The sequence below is a fragment of the Phaethon aethereus genome (assembly GCF_964289735.1).
Source record: "Phaethon aethereus genome assembly, chromosome: 1".
NCBI classification, from domain to species: Eukaryota; Metazoa; Chordata; class Aves; order Phaethontiformes; family Phaethontidae; genus Phaethon; species Phaethon aethereus.
In genome coordinates, this window is record NC_138575.1 from 33,713,156 (window position 1) to 33,729,448 (window position 16,293).

The window sequence follows — 16,293 nt, forward strand, 5'->3', positions numbered from 1 at the left end:
TGACTTGACTGAGTCACAATGAAACCTCTATAGCAGATTCAGAACCAGAATCAAGTGATCTGGGCCTAAAATATCTGCCATTCTTGATGACACTATTAATGATCTCTGTGAAACACAAAATGGAGAAGAAACATGACTTACCATGGGAATTTTGTTAAAGAGTATGAACCATTACCATAAAAAAACACCTACATAACACCATTCCTATAAAAAAATAAAATAATATCTACCCACTGCTATATAGTCATCCATTACTTTTAAAAAAATATCCAAATAAGTGATAGTGTAACCCAAAGAGCTTCCAGAACAAAAAAGAAAGAATGAAGGAACACAGATGCACACCCAGCTGCCATCTCCAAACATGATGTGTAAGCACACGCTTCCTTGTGGATGCAGAACGGCAAAAGACCCTATGAACAGCACAGGGGATACACAGGATAGCAACAGGATAAAGTCCTGGCCTAAATAGGTGCCAGTTTAAATTTCCCTGCAGCTTTTCACATTTTGTCAAGGGGGTTGTCAGTAGCTCCTGTCCCACCTGCAGTAAGTAGCACACAGTTTTGATCTAAGAATTAAACAACGTTGCAGGGTAATGGAAAAGGGATGATGCATCATAGTGTTAAATTCAAGGTAGCACATATAACTGATTAATATAATGAGTATAATAAGAAGTATAGAAATAACATGAACATATGAACCAGAAACAACTCAGAAGAAAGTCCAGGTTTATCAGAAAATAAGTAAGAAAGAGCTGACACTGGGAGAAAGAAAATGCAGTCCTAGATAGACCAAGGCAATATCTCAGTAGAGACAAGCAGTGTCAACTACACTACCCAAAGCATTGGGAAGACCTCCCCAGCCTGTTGTGTGCCCTTTCAGGGGTCTCAGACAGGAGCAGGTACAGATCATAATCAGGGGAACAGAGAGCCAAGAGCCTCTGTAAGGCTGGGGAAAGAAAAACTGAGAGAGGATATCATGCCTTTCTGTAAACACCTATAAATAGAAAGCACCAGAGAAAGGAAGAGCTATTTAGTCTAAAAGGCAATACTGGCACAAGTACAAATAGACCCAAACTGACCAGGAATACTTTTACACCAGGAATTAGAAGAAAGTTTCTGATCCCCAGGACAGTGAGGTTCTAAAACAGCCACTGAGAAGGCTGCTGGGATGAAAACCTCTAAGTCTCTTCAAGCTGAGATTGATCAGTTTATTAACAGTGATCTAACGTCACTGTTCAAGAGAACAGAAACTTGAATCAGTGCCCCACAAGGTCAGTTCCAGTCCTATGTTCCTTCCTAAATAATACTTATCAATTAAACAACATTGTCTCTTCAAAAACTGACTGCTTAAGTAACCTGTCAACCAATGTTATGATGTCTTCTTGGAAGATATTGCTATGGTGAGGAGCTTGAGCAGCTCAGTCGTGTCTCACAGAAAGCATTAAACATAAGGTGTTGTGATAAAAAAAAAGGTAAGCAACATTAACTTAGAATTATCTCTGTAACATCAAGCACATGCTTGTTACCCCTTGCAACTATTCTAAATAAAGATAAACTTACTTAAGCATATGTTTACAATGACTTCAGGGTGTAAGCTCATCAGGGCAGGGAGTCTGCCTCTACACTCTTTTTTTTTAAAGCAAAGTACACTTCTGTACAATAACCACAATTTAAGGTTACTACTGCTGGTGGCCAGCTGAAGTTACTTCATTAACCTCCGATGTGGAAGTGATTACTACCAGGTACTCAGACCGTTTTGAACAATGACACATCTGAAATACTGTGCCTGGGTCTTATTTCTTACATCTACTGCTGGGGTGTAAATATTCACAGGCATTTGAGCATCACTTAAGCAACAGCAATAAAGACCCTGAACATTTTGTGAGAATTAATGACTGCCTGAGAGTGTTAATAGCCAGAGGTGGAACTTTGGGCCATTAACCCCAACTGGTCATTAAACTTCAGGAGAGGTCTGAGGCTGAGGTCATTATGACAGTTATGAATTCTAAGGGGGAAGGTATTATTTATATATGATGATTTAACACTATTTCATCTGTACTGTTGTAGATCAAAGCTACAGATACACTAAAGAAACTACAGATCTCTAGATGCTGGCAACAACTGTTAACCCTTCTTCATCTCGATGGAAAAGACTGCAAATATCAACATGTCAGAAAATCTCCACCCAGGTTGGAAACGGTTTCAGCATTTGTAAAACATTCACAAAAGCAGGCAGGTAGTTCCAAAAAGTTCATAAAATAAACCCCTGAGAATCAATCCAGACTGCTCCTATAGGGCCACAGACCCTGATACATATAAGCCCAGATACAGGGCAGGCGAAGGAAGGTGAGGTGGATCTAGACAGCAAAAGGGGAGAAATTCACCCAGATCCAGGGTGAATTCTCCTCTTCAAGTCACAGATGAACCTTGATGGTAGTAAATGATACTAATGGTACTAATGGGATTAAGAGCAGCCCTGCTGCAAAGGACTTGAGGGTACTGGGGGATAAAAAGCTGGACATGAGTCGGCAATGTGCGCTCATAGCCCAGAAGGCCAACTGTATCCTGGGCTGCATCCAGAGCAGCGTGGCCAGCAGGTCGAGGGAGGGGATTCTGCCCCTCTACTCTTCTCTGGTGAGACCCCACCTGGAGTCCAGCTCTGGAGCCCTCAGCACAGGAAAGACACGGACCTGTTGGAGCGGGTCCAGAGGAGGGCCACAAAGATGATCAGAGGGATGGAACACCTCTCCTTTAGAGAAAGGCTGAGAGAGTTGGGGTTGTTCAGCCTGGAGAAGAGAAGGCTCCAGGGACACCTTACTGCAGTCTTCCAGTACTTAAAGGGGGCTTAGAAGAAAAATGGGGACAGACTTTTTAGCAGGGCCTGTTATGATAGGATGAGGGGTAATGGTTTTAAACTAAAAGAGGGTAGATTTAGACTAGATCTAAGGAAGAAATTTTTCACTGTGAGGGTGGTGAAACACTGGTACAGGTTGCCCAGAGAGGTGGTAGATGCCCCATCCCTGGCAACATTCCAGGTCAGGTTGGATGGGGCTCTGAGCAACCTGCTCTAGTTGAAGATGGACTAGATGACCTCTAAAGGTCCCTTCCAACCCAAACTATTCTATGATTCTATGATAAATGCACAGGCCGCCTCTCAGCCTCTGCACAGATACATAGTTTACACAGGCTGCGCATTCCTAGTGCTGCACAGCTTTGTCACATATGTCAGAGAAAGAACAAGGACTCAGTGTGCTGCCAACGGTAGTGATGACTCCAACTCGGGTGGTGCCCACCTGTCCTGGTTTCAGCTGGGACAGAGTTAATTTTCTTCACAGAAGCTAGTGTGAGGCTGTGTTTTGGATTTGGGATAAGAAAATGTAGATAACATGCTGATGTTTTGGGTTGTTGCTAAGCAGTCAAGGACAGTCCAGCTTCTCATGCCGGCCTGCCATTGAGAAGGCTGGGGGTGCACAAGAAGCTGGGAGGGGACACAGACAGGACAGCTGACCCAGGCTGGCCAAAGGGATATTCCCTACCATATGACGTCATGCTCAGTACATAAACCTGGGACGAAGAAGAAGGAAGGGTTGGAGGGGGGACATTCAGAGTGATGGTGTCTGTCTTGCAAGAAACCATTATGCGTGATGCAGCCCTGCTTCCCTGGAGATGGTTGAACACCTGCCTGCCCATGGGGAATGGTGAATGGATTCCTTGTTTTGCTCTGCTTCCATGTGCAGCTTTTGCTTTACCTATTAAACTGTTTTTATCTCAAACCATGAGTTTTTCACTTTTACTCTTCTGATTCTCTCCCCCATCCCACCGTGGGGGAGTGAGCGAGCGGCTGAGTGGTGCTTGGTTGCCAGCTGGGGCTAAACCATGACATCACCTCATGGGATGCCACAGATCAGAGGAGACCTGAGAGGATGGGGACACCCTGAGCACAAAGCCCATGGCTTGAGCACACAGTGTGAAAAGGACATATAGCCGAAGGCCTTCAATAATCCTTGCATAAATGAAGGAGTTATGGGAGGTGAAAATGCCTTAACTTGTAGGAATCATAGAATCATAGAATTGTTTAGGATGGAAAAAACCTTTAAGATCATCAAGTCTAATCGTTAACCTAGCACTGTCAAATCCACCAGTAAACCATGTCCTTAAGCACCACATCTACACATCTTTTAAATACCTCCAGGGGTGGTGACTCAACCACTTCCCTGGGCAGCCTGTTCCAATGCTTCACAACCCTTTTGGTGAAGAAATTTTTCCTAATATCCAATCTAAACCTCCCCTTGTGCAACTTGAGGCTGTTCCCTCTCATAGTATTGCTTATTACTTGGGAGAAGAGACCAACATCCACCTCACCACAACCCCCTTTCAGGTAGTTGTAGAGAGCCATAAGGTCTCCCCTCAGCCTCCTCTTCTCCAGACTGAACAGCCCCAGTTCCCTCAGCCGCTCCTCATAAGACTTGTGCTCCAGACCCCTCACCAGCTTCATTGCCCTTCTCTGGACACACTCAAGCACCCCAAAGTCCTTCTTGTAGTGAGGGACCCAAAACTGAACACGGTGCTCAAGGTGTGGCCTCACCAGTACTGAGTACAGGGGTACAATCACTTCCCTACTCCTGTTGGCCACACTATTTCTGATACAGGCCAGGACGCTGTTGGCCTTCTTGGCCACCTGGGCACACTGCCTGCTCATATTCAGCTGGCTGTCAACCAGCACTCCCAGGTCCTTTTCTGCCGGGCAGCTCTCCAGCCACTCCTTCCTCAAGCCTGTAGCGTTGCATGGGGTTGTTGTGACCAAAGTGCAGGACCTGACACTTGACCTTACTATATCTCATACAGTTGACCTTGGCCCATCGATCCAGCCTGTCCAGATCCCTCTGCAGAGCCTTCCTGCCCTCCAGCAGATCAACACTCCCACCCAACTTGGTGTCATCTGCAAACTTACTGAGAGAGCACTCAATCCCCTCATCCAGATCATAGACAAAGATATTGAACAAGACCAAACCCAAAACAGAGCCCTGGGGAACACCGCTTGTGACCAGCTGCCAGTTGGATTTAACTCCGTTCATCACAACTCTCTGGGCTCGGCCATCCAGCCAGTTCTTTACCCAGTGAAGAGTACACTCCTCTAAGCAATGAGCAGCCAGTTTCTCCAGGAGAATGCTGCGGGAAATGGTGTCAAAGGCTTTACTAAAGTCTAGGTAGACAACATCCACAGCCTTTCCTTTATCCATTAAGTAGGTCACCTTGTCGTAGAAGGAGATCAGGTTGGTCAAGCAGGATCTGTGTTTTCATAAACCCATGCTGACTGGGCCTGATCATCTGGTTGTTCTGTACATGCTACATGGTGATCTGCTCCATAACCTATCCAAGGGTGTTGCTCCATGTGGCAACGGAGCTGCCATACTGTCTAGATGCCTCTCAGCATCCCTGCCCTCCACTTGTTTTCCCTCTGCCTCCTGCCTTTGTGGTCCTGGCCCTTCTTGACACCTCAATAAACCCATTCAGCTCACTAGACTAGCAGAAACCTCGAGGGCAAGGGGGGATTGTCTCTTTTGTTGACTGTTTATTTGGGCATGAGTGGGAGAGCACAGCCTGCAACCAGGAAATGTTGATGGAGGGACACCAGCCATTTGGATTGGTTGACCCTAAATGATCCACAAGTTCCCAGAGCCAGAAAGAAGTACTAAGCTACAATGATTTGAAAAGCTTATCAAACAGGGCAGAAAAATCCCACAGAGAAGTCTGGAGTACTAAAAATCTTTAGAAAGACAAACAAAAAAAAAGAGCTAAGTAAACATACTATTCTCAGTTCTTCAGAACAATTAAAACGTAGAGACAAGTAGCATTTTGGATACAGACATAGGTACTAAAAAGAAAAACTGCTCACACCATATCTAATTCCCCAACTGTTTTTGCCACAGCAGGATTAGATACCAGGTATAAAGTAGTGTACTGGCAAGGAGCCAGAGCATTCCTCGTTTGCACATATGTTAGATGTGCCTGGCATTTATTACAACAGTGCAAAAGCACCTCTATAGTCAAGGGTCAGTGAGCATTTCCATTATAAACAATGAAGTTAAGGCTCTAATAGCTTGCTTGTTTCAAAAGTCTCAGTAAAGAATTGCAAAAAAAATGTGTAGGGAAAAGCCTGACAAAAAATGCTATCAGACAATTTTAGTTCAGAGATCTTCCAACCCTGTTTTTTCCAGAGCCTAGGAAAAAAATAGCCTGTAATATTGTTTCTTAAAGCTTTTAGTTTGCTGGCCGTTCTGGAAGTAGTGCATGGGGGTTCTTGTCTGTGGATTTGACCCATACACATTTGGGGCATCGTTACAATCTCTGCCCTTGGGGTTCTCTTCTTATACAGGAATCAGAAAGCACAGCAGCATATTTAGAGCAGGAGGCTATGGCTCACACTTTCTCTAATGGGACTGGCAAAGGTTAATACACCTGCTAGACACATCCTGCTAGACAAACATTATTTTGCCTTCACAGGTCAGCAAGCTACCTCCCTATCAACTGCATTTTAAACTGAGATTGTACAACGCCATGGCAAGCGCACCCAGCCACGGGCAAATGAATATTAATGTCCTTGGCTTCTTCTAATAAAATCAGCGTGCCCTGCATGAGCCACCATGGCCTCAGACCCACCCCAACACATCAGACCCTGCACCGGGGTCAGCAACCCAACTGGAGCTCTGTATGGGAGTGCAGAGCAATGTTAGTTACTTACTAGATGGAGCACACACTCCGGTGTGTGCTGTGCCAAAGGCTTGTTAGAAGAGGGACTTGCAAAGCACAACTATTTCTTCATGATGAAAGAATGACTTTTGGTGTGTGCTACTTGCACCAAAGGGAACAGGTACCTGAGATTATACCTGTGCCGTGATTTCAGTGGGAGTCATCTGTTATTTTCATCTAAAAACTGAAAACAGAAGAGCCTCACAGCATGCTTCAGCCAGACATGACTGTGGTGATGACTTTGAAACTGCTGTGGCACCTGCCTTTTTGAAGGAACTAATCAAGATTTTATTATTCATCTTCCTGCTTTCCCCTAAAGTGTTAACCCAAATTATTACTAGGAATAGAAAGAATACCATCGCTCTACTAACGGAATAGTAGTTTGTAAAATAAACTCTCGCCTTTAAAGTAAAACCAGATACATTGTTCTTGTAGATCCAGCATCGTGCTGCTCAAAAGCCATGTTTTCTGGGTTATTTATGATCTGATCTAAAATACTGGCACATACAATTAAATTATGGGAATCCATAGTTTAAAGAATGAGTCAAATACTAAAGCATTCAAATTTTTCAAGAGAAGGTCAGGAGCAGGACAGCTACTGTGCAGCTACTTCTATCAGCAAGAGTGTGCACCAGTTTTACTTGTGTGAAGGGTCATTGCCCTCTGAAGGGAAGGTTTTTAGAACATGTTACTTAGGTGTAGTTAGCAAGAGCCATAGCACACCTTTCAATCCTAGCCGAGACAGGGCAAGCACATGCTCCCTGAGGACTCGTCATGGCCAGAGGAGAAGGAATGGGTTTGAAAGTCCCCATCTGCCCAGCAGAGTCTCATCGTGAAGAAAAGCTATACATAATGGCCTGTGGTTTGCAGTTATCTACTCCTAGTTCTTTACAATCAGGGGAATGCCACATATACCACAAGCTGAGTGCAAGATGAAGCAATTAAACCAGACCCTTAAAAGCAGTCTGAGTATACTTTGCTTGGAGCCATCCATTACAACAAGCAATATATCAGACACCCTTCATTATCAGGAATCCGTCCTGCAGGTACTGGAATTTCTCCCACTTGCTTTATATTGGGCAAGAAGCTGAATTTTTCCCTGTAGTCCAATACACAGGATTTTACACCCGTTCCCACTGAGAGTCATAAGCATACGCTGAGAGACCAGAATCTGAACTTTGAGTAAGATTTATTAAAAGGTTCAGGCACTCTAGCTAAGTGTAACAGTGAGTGACCTCATGGGGATAACAACTAACTAGTTGCTTACAGCAACTCTCCCATTTCTGTTAGCTAGTATCAACTTCTGGTTACCTTTTACCTGGACAATATTGTTAACACCATATCTCTGGATTCATAGCAGTGTAAGAAGCCACCAGCATGGTCAAAGAGATATTTGTGTCATGTTTGCTTTACTTTGGTCTCCCACATTGCCCCTGATGCAACACTCGCTCCCCCTTTACGTTGGAGTCTCTGACCAAAATCGGGTGGCAGACTCTGAAGCTGTGACAATCTCTCTGGAGAGTCAGTTTGATTTTCTTCTCTGTGACCTTTCTGTGTTGTAATAAATGTAAAGATTCAGAATCTAAATCAGAGGAAATGCTACTGTACCAGGGCTAAAGCTGGGAAGGTTCAAGACATAGAGTGACCTGTATTTTGAGGTTTTTTTCAGTAGACTCTTCAAGAAGAAAAACACCATTTGCCATGAAAATACTACACCTTACCCCAGATTTTGTGTGTTTCGTGGCTACAACTAAATTCTCTCTGATAACATTTATATTCATGCACTAAGAAATATCTATTTTCTTTAGCAAATGTAAATTTCATAATAAACTACCTGCCACTAGCCAGAATTTAAAGATCCTGCTCAATCCATTTCCCACTGAACAAGTGTTGGTGTTTTGCATTTGCGTGGCGAGGTTTGGGGGGGGGGGGGCTACAGGGGTGGCTTCTGTGAGAAGCTGCTAAAAGTTTCTCCCATGTCTGATAAAGCCAATGCAGCCGGCTCCAAGACCGAGCCAAGCCAAGGCCGAGCCCATCAGCAACAGTGGCAGCACCTCGGGGGTAACAGAGTTAAGAAGGGGGAAAAAATGCTGCACAGCAACTGCAGCGGGAGAGAGGGGTGAGAAGATGTGAGAGGAGCAGCCCTGCAGACCCCAGGTCAGAGCAGCAGGAGGGGCAGGAGGGCTCCAGGCACCGGAGCAGAGGTTCCCCGGCAGCCCCTGGGGAAGCCCATGGGGAGGCCGGCTGTGCCCCTGCAGCCATGGAGCTCCACGGGGGAGCAGATCTCCACCCGCACCCGGGGAGGACCCAATGCCGGAGCAGGGGGATACCCGAAGGAGGCCGTGACCCCGTGGGAAGCCCACGCTGGAGCAGGCTCCTGGCAGGACCTGTGGCCCCGTGGGGAGAGGAGCCCAGGCTGGAGCAGGGTTGCTGGCAGCACTTGTGACCCCGCGGGGGACCCAGGCTGGAGCAGCCTGTTCCTGAAGGACGGCACCCATGGGGGGACCCAGGCTGGAGCAGCTCGTGAAGAACTGCAGCCCGTGGGAAGGACTCACGTTGGAGAAGTTCATGGAGAACTGTCTCCCGTGGGAGGGAACCCACGCTGGAGCAGGGCAGAGTGTGAGGAGTCCTGTCCCTGAGGAAGGAGCGGCAGAGACAGCGTGTGATGAACTGACCACAACCCCCATTCCCCGACCCCCTGCGCCGCTCGGGGGGAGGAGGGAGAGAAATCGGGAGTGAAGTTGAGCCCAGGAAGAAGGGACGGGGGGGGGGGGGGGGGGGGGGGGAAGGTGTCTTTAGCTAATTTCCCCAATTGACTCTGTTTTACCCATGACAGTAATTAGTGAATGATCTCTCCCTGTCCTTATCTCGACCCACGAGCCTTTTGTTGTATTTTCTCTCCCCCGTCCAGCTGAGGAGGGGAGTGACAGAGCGGCTTTGGTGGGGACCTGGTGCCCAGCCAGGGTCAGCCCACCACACTTGGTTTCCCTTTCCCATTTTAGTTGTGTGCTGCCGGAAATACAGGAAGGTCTTATGCAAACTCCATTTAGGAGGGCTTTGGATTTAAAGAAATGGAACAGCCTTTACTTTCCTCTTTGCTTGTTTTTCATAATTACTCTTTCCACGACAGTTCCCATCCTCAGACCGGGATTATCTGGGTTCTTTGGATGTGACTCCAGTCCTTAATAGTCCTTCCACATCGGTGCATGTGTGTGCATGTCTCACGAAAGCACCATCGTGGAGCTGGAGAGCACCCACGCACAGGCCTGAGCGTCGGCTCCCCACGCTCCCCCACTTCAGCAGCACATCCTTCAAGGAACAGCTTCAGCAGTATGGAGTGAAAGTTGCTCTGCTTTGGAGATGAAAGTGAAAGTTCATACGCGGTGCCCAGGCTGTGCACTGCTGGTTGTTGCTTAGCAATGAAATGTGCAGCACATGGTGATGGTGCAAAGATACCAGAGCTTTTCTTTTAAAGGAAAAAGAAGAGGGATAAGAAGGTCACACTAATAATCACTGGAGAAATGGGAACATTATCAGATGCAGCAGCCAGAAAGGAGGTCATACTCCCCCAGCCTGTCTGTGAAATCTCCTTTCCTCATTTACTTTCAACACTGAGGGACAAAAGAGAAGGCAAATTCAAAGTGTTTTGTCCCCACTCCTGCCTTACTGTTAGCAATCCCATTCCATTTTAGCACACTAGAATAGGATCTTCTCTTTTTTTAAAAGTAGGCTTGCTTCTGGGTTAAAGGAAAAAGGCAAAGAATGTGCCACATTACACCAAAATAATGGATTTAGAAAAGAAAACATTTATTAGTGTCAATTAAAATACAAATATTATTTTCAGGCTAGAGTGAGGTATCCCATTAGTAATGATTTAGCAAGGATCCCAGAGGCAGCTAAATAAAACAGGAAGGCTAGGCTGAGCTAGGCAAGCAGCTTATGATTACAGTTACACTCCAGCCTCAGTGGAAAAAAAATTAAAGAAAGAGAACTGACATCCCTCACAAAGCAGAGTACTGAAGAAATGTGACTTGTGGCCTTTTCTTAATACAGTATCAACTTTAATTGAACCTCCAGGCTTTGATTCAAGTCAATATATCTGGACCTTCCCAGAACAATAAATCTTGATGTTAATCACAGTAGAGGTCAATCTTTGTCTAATATATGCTTTGTAATGCATTTAAAGTAGAGATATAGTGTGTAGTTGGTGAATTATTCATATACACAAACTATTAATGAATAAGTCAATATACAGACAAGATTTGAGACCCTTAATATTAGAAAGAGAAATTAGCTCTGCAGGAACACAGGTTCCCAATGGCAGTCTAACACTACGCTCACCTGTGTACTCATTCTGTTTTTTCTACCAACCTCATTGAGCCCATTTCTAGGATGAAAATTTGCATTCAGAGACTTGGAGTTTGGGAATGTGCCTCTCCCATGTTGCACACAACCTCCGGGGATGGACTGAGATCTCTGCACGTCTTGGAGCAAGCTTTGGTTCCCAGAGCTGCCTTGCCTGGGGGGACACCACAGCCCCCAGCATGGCACCATCTTGCCCAACCTCCCCACATCTCTCTCCCTTGTCTGTGTGGCAACAGCAGCAAACAATGGCAGTCCTCGCATCCCCGTGCCACCCCAGGCAGCAGAGCTGAAGCTGTGGGTGCTTTCCTCCTGCCTGCCACTTGTGGGAGGGGGTGAAGGCAGACCCAAGGACCACAGGCAGTATAGCTGCCAGAGGGGAGGCTCATTTCAGATCCTGCAACTTACCTCAGCCTACTGGGCTCACAAATCATAGATACACCACAAACCATGGGACCAACGGACATGGCCATTTGCCTCATCAGATCAGAGTGGGAGAGAGCTCACAGGCTGTCTCAGAGGAGACAGTGACTATGTGATGGTGGGCACAGATGGGCCTCCCATGAATGAGTTGTCATTTTATAATTTAGCCTGGTACCTTAGCACAGCAAACCGTTAGCACCAAAATTAAAGTTAACATAAAAGAGCATGGCTACAATTAAACATTTTGAAAGGAAAGAAAGCCTTCCCATTTCCCTCCCAATTCCCCTATGATACACAGCCAATCCAGTCAATCTCTGCTCACACATATTGGTAGAGAACCTTACACAGAAATCTCTGCCCCCTTTTCTTATGAAAACAAACAGCACTGAAGCCAAATGGAAGTTGTAATGTTTAAACCATGGTGCAGAAAAAGAAAAAGAGAGGAAAAACAGTCAGATAAGCAACATCTTACTTGAGAAACCTAGTCACAGTCGATGAGTACAGAAGACATTGGCCAGCCTGTGGCTCTTAGCTGCAAGAAGCAATGTGTTACAACACACACAAGAACAAGAGATCTGCTTTAAATGAGATATGTCTCCATTCATTCCTCAGTGAGCATGTATCTTTTCCAATAACATTCAAGGAAGTTAGTAAGCACATCAATAAGAGAATGTGGCAGTGTTTGCCAAGTGTCATTCAGACATGAGAGAGATTTAACCATTTAGCACAGTTCCCCTGCCCCACTCAATCATTGGACTTGCTTGTTACAGCTGCCAGATCCTGAACAAATGTCTTGACAGAAGCATCTCTGCTGGTACTGCTATCCAGTCAGCGAGAGTGCCTCATCAAAGGAGGAATAAAATCAGGGATGCAAACTTCATTTCTCAAATGGCAAGAACTTGCCATGGTGAATAGCAGCTGCAAAACTCCAGTTCTCGGGCCCTTGCTCAATTTAAGAAATCTTTAATAATTTCACCTGAATACAAATCCGAACTATGCATTTAGGCAGTCTTGATTTTTGTAACATAATCTGATTTTTCTGTAATGCAATCTGACTCACCACTTACGTGAAAACTCAGCAGTGGAGAAAACCTCCAGAGATCAAACAGAAGAGGTATCTCTGCTTTGATTCCTTGGAAAAAGTATTTTGCCAGACCCTAGCGTTTCCCTGCTCTTTGGTGTGTTGGGCCACTGAACTGGCAGCAGAGGTCTGCTGACAGCTTCCTGTAAATATCTGTCCATGTAATCCTTGGGTCCCCAAAAGCAGCTTTCAAACAAAGGAGTTTTGCTCTTCTTCTCCTCTTCCCTCTCCCAAAAATTTCTGTCAAAAGCTCCCACCACCTCCAGCTTGAGGGATAAAGGATTCATCTGGGTTCTGGGACACAGTGCGATGTTGTTCATGACCACATCTTACTTGTTTCTGCATGAAAACCACTTGATCATAGTTGTCTAGCAGAATAAAATGTATATAAAGCGTTGGAAAACATCTACAAGATAAAGGTCTGGTTTTCTGCTGCTCCCTTCGGCTGCATTCTAGGCACAGGTATTATATTCTGAGCCTTTCTGAGTTAATTATTCTTCCTGAACTTGCTGGGGAGCAAAAACACTGCTGTGTTTCAGCAACCAGACTTCTCGGGTGTCAGCATAGATGTTCTCCGATAACACATCTTCTTGATATATGTAGACACAATGAAGAGAAACATAACCCTTCAAGCAATTCAACACATTCAATATTTGAACTTCTCATTTCAAGCAGTTGTTGTACTTATTTTTCTCTGAGAAAAAAGAAGGAAGAGAGGATGAGGATCATGTAGCTATGAGTTTTGACACAGCACAGACCACCTTCCATCCCAATTACACACCAGCTGCCCTACTCAGTATCCCTAAAACGAAACAATTGTCAGTGTCAGCCTCCCACTTCCTAAATTCTCAGTATCATCTCCAACCGTCCTGAAAGCACTGAGGCAAAAAACCCTCTTCCTTCACATGAGTGTTTTTCTTATTCCTTAAAAATCCTTTTATCAATAATTCTTGACAACGCAGTCATTATCAGCAGTCTAGTGTCTTTTCTCAAGGTATTTAGAACTAACAAGATTTGCCACAGCCTGTTAATGCTCTTGTTAGCCAGCCATTATCTAGACTAACCACCAGCTTCATGGTTAATATTGTTACTGAAATGTGGAACTTGAATTTTTAGCCATTTGACTTATGGGACTGGTGTATTTGATAAACTCATAATTAATAGGTTAAAATGAGAGGGACAGGAAGCGGTTGCTGTTTCAGGCATGAAGCAGATGTTTAACAGCATCGTGCATTTCTGGGAATATTGGAGCATAGGTCTGCAAGAGACTGCACAGATTATTCTGTCAAGTCCTCAGCAATCAAAGACAATACAGAATAACCATTTAGTCTGTAAAAAATGTATAGGACTCTTTAAGCTTCGGTCCTTCTAGGTCTAATATTTCTGGAACACAAAGTTCTCCTCACCAGTGGGTGACAAATTATTTCTCAGCACTCTGTATCAAACTAAAGACTAAAAGACCAGAAGCAGCTGAATGTACCAAAGGCAAATACAAGGAAAGATCACTGACACAAGAAATAGCCAAAGTCCCAAACGAAGCAGGACTAATGAATGATCCCTTATCATCCTATGAGGTAGATGTCAATGGGTAGGAGAGTGTGCAAAATGTAAGCAAGAAGAAATGCTTAGCTCTCCTAACCAATTTGATAATTTTTTTTCTGAATACTCTTAATGTAATGACAACTCCACCTCAAAATACTCTCTGAAAGGCTTTCAGAAGTCAAATATAAAGGGGTTTTCCTTTTAAGATTAGCAACACTGCTAATCTTGAGGGATTTGGAAAGTCGATCCATATTAGAATTATATAAATTAGGCATCCTACCCTCTGGAAGGCTTTGAAAGGCCAACACTGAAAACCCTCAGCTCCCTGTTTAATCAATGGAGGGAGGTAACTGCTACGCCCAAGCCCTCACAGCCTGACACCTGCGTCTCTCCTTTGGTTGAGTGAGGGTCTGGCAGCCTTGGGTAGCAGGCTGTCTGAATTGCTCATTGCTCTTCCTAGGACACCATAGGAACTGTCAAAGTCATCCTAGGTGCCACAGTCAGATGTGTGAATACCACCTGTTTTCTTTTGGTCCTGGCTCCATGTTTCTCCAGTTTGTCTGAAGTTCTTTCTGAACCCGTCTCTCAGAAGAGGCAGATAGTACTGGAGCAGTAACTTTAACTGAATGTTTCTTGCCTGTCTTATACTCCATAGTCTGACTGCATTTTTTCAGAAATACCCAAGCATAATCATTCAGACACTTTGGAAAATGCCACCCTCAGTTTTGCCTTGTCAAAATCATGGTTTCCTAAACAATAATTACCACAAAAGCAAACAACACGCTTCATATTCTTTCTGCAGTTCTCCACCTTTTACCAAGTTTGAAGGATTTTTCATTTCCATTTATACAATATTTCTAAAAACAACGTTGTTGGGGTTTTTTTGTTGGTGGAATAGTCTTTTATTTGAACTTACCAAGCCCCAGAGGACAGCATTTCTTCTTTCAGTAGCAATAACAGACTCTGAGTTGCACAGCTACTGGAGAAGTACTCCTGGCTTTCTCTGCTGCATCAGTCAGAGATAACTCAGGTCATCCTACCCCTCATGGATGAAACAGGGTGCTGACTCTGTACTTTCAGCTCTTGATTTATTTGTGCGTGCTTATCCATGTGAGAATATGGTTATGTACACAGTCTCCACTGGAGTAATAAGAACAAGGGTCCTCTTGAGGAGTGCTAAGGCATTTGACCTTTAGGTCACTAGTTGGAATTTAATCCGCTCTGGTAACTACTGAAAATTGTTAGTGTCAAATGGCTTTACTGTGGCCTTCTGGTATGTGATATGAGTCTTGATCCTGTTGACGAGGCTTGTGGAGCCCTGGAAGTAGCTTTGCCACTGGCAACCTGAGCAGACCTGCTAAAACAGTAGAGGTTTGGAATGACTGAGCTCCTCTCTCTCCAGCTCATTCTGAAAGAAGAGACATGCTGGCTGGCTCTTTCAGGGAAATTTAGTTTTCTTGAAAAAGTTAGCTGCAATATCTTGTCAATGAGTTTGCAGAGAAATCTAGCAACACTCCCAAATGTAAAATGATGTTTGTGAAAATGTGGTTGCATGCCAGTGACAGCCTGGGGCTTTGAAAGGAAACTGTAAGCTCCCAAGCTCAGAGTTTTATGTCACTGAGAAAGGAGTGGGATGGCAGGGTTCTGGCACCCCAGAAGCACATGCCACATTAGAGCCCACCGGTACCCTCCTCCATGTCCCTTGCTCTTAGTTTGGCAATTTCTGTTGATCACTGCCCCCAGCTGAGCTGACAGAGCTAAGGCTGTTTGCTCTCAGCTGGATACAAGGACTGAAGAAAGCAGTGAAGTTTTTTCTAGGCATTGCAGACGGGCTCTTACCTCTGCTCGTGCATTTTATTTGATTGTGTCATGCAGGCCCTCATAGCATTTCCACCTCTCTCATTGCAGAGAAGAATTAGTTTCCCAGCTGCCTGTGCCGAGCAGCCCGCTGACAGACACAGGTCAGTGGGTGAGATAACTAGCTACCCCTCGCTGAGATGGAGGGAAAGAGAAAGATTTGATGAGGAGCTATGCATATGTATCTCCATGCCAGGCATATTATGCCACTCAGTAGGTTTCCTCTTCTAGCCTCTGAGACTCTCTTTTCGGTTTTGCTGGTATCTCCCTCTGTTGTTT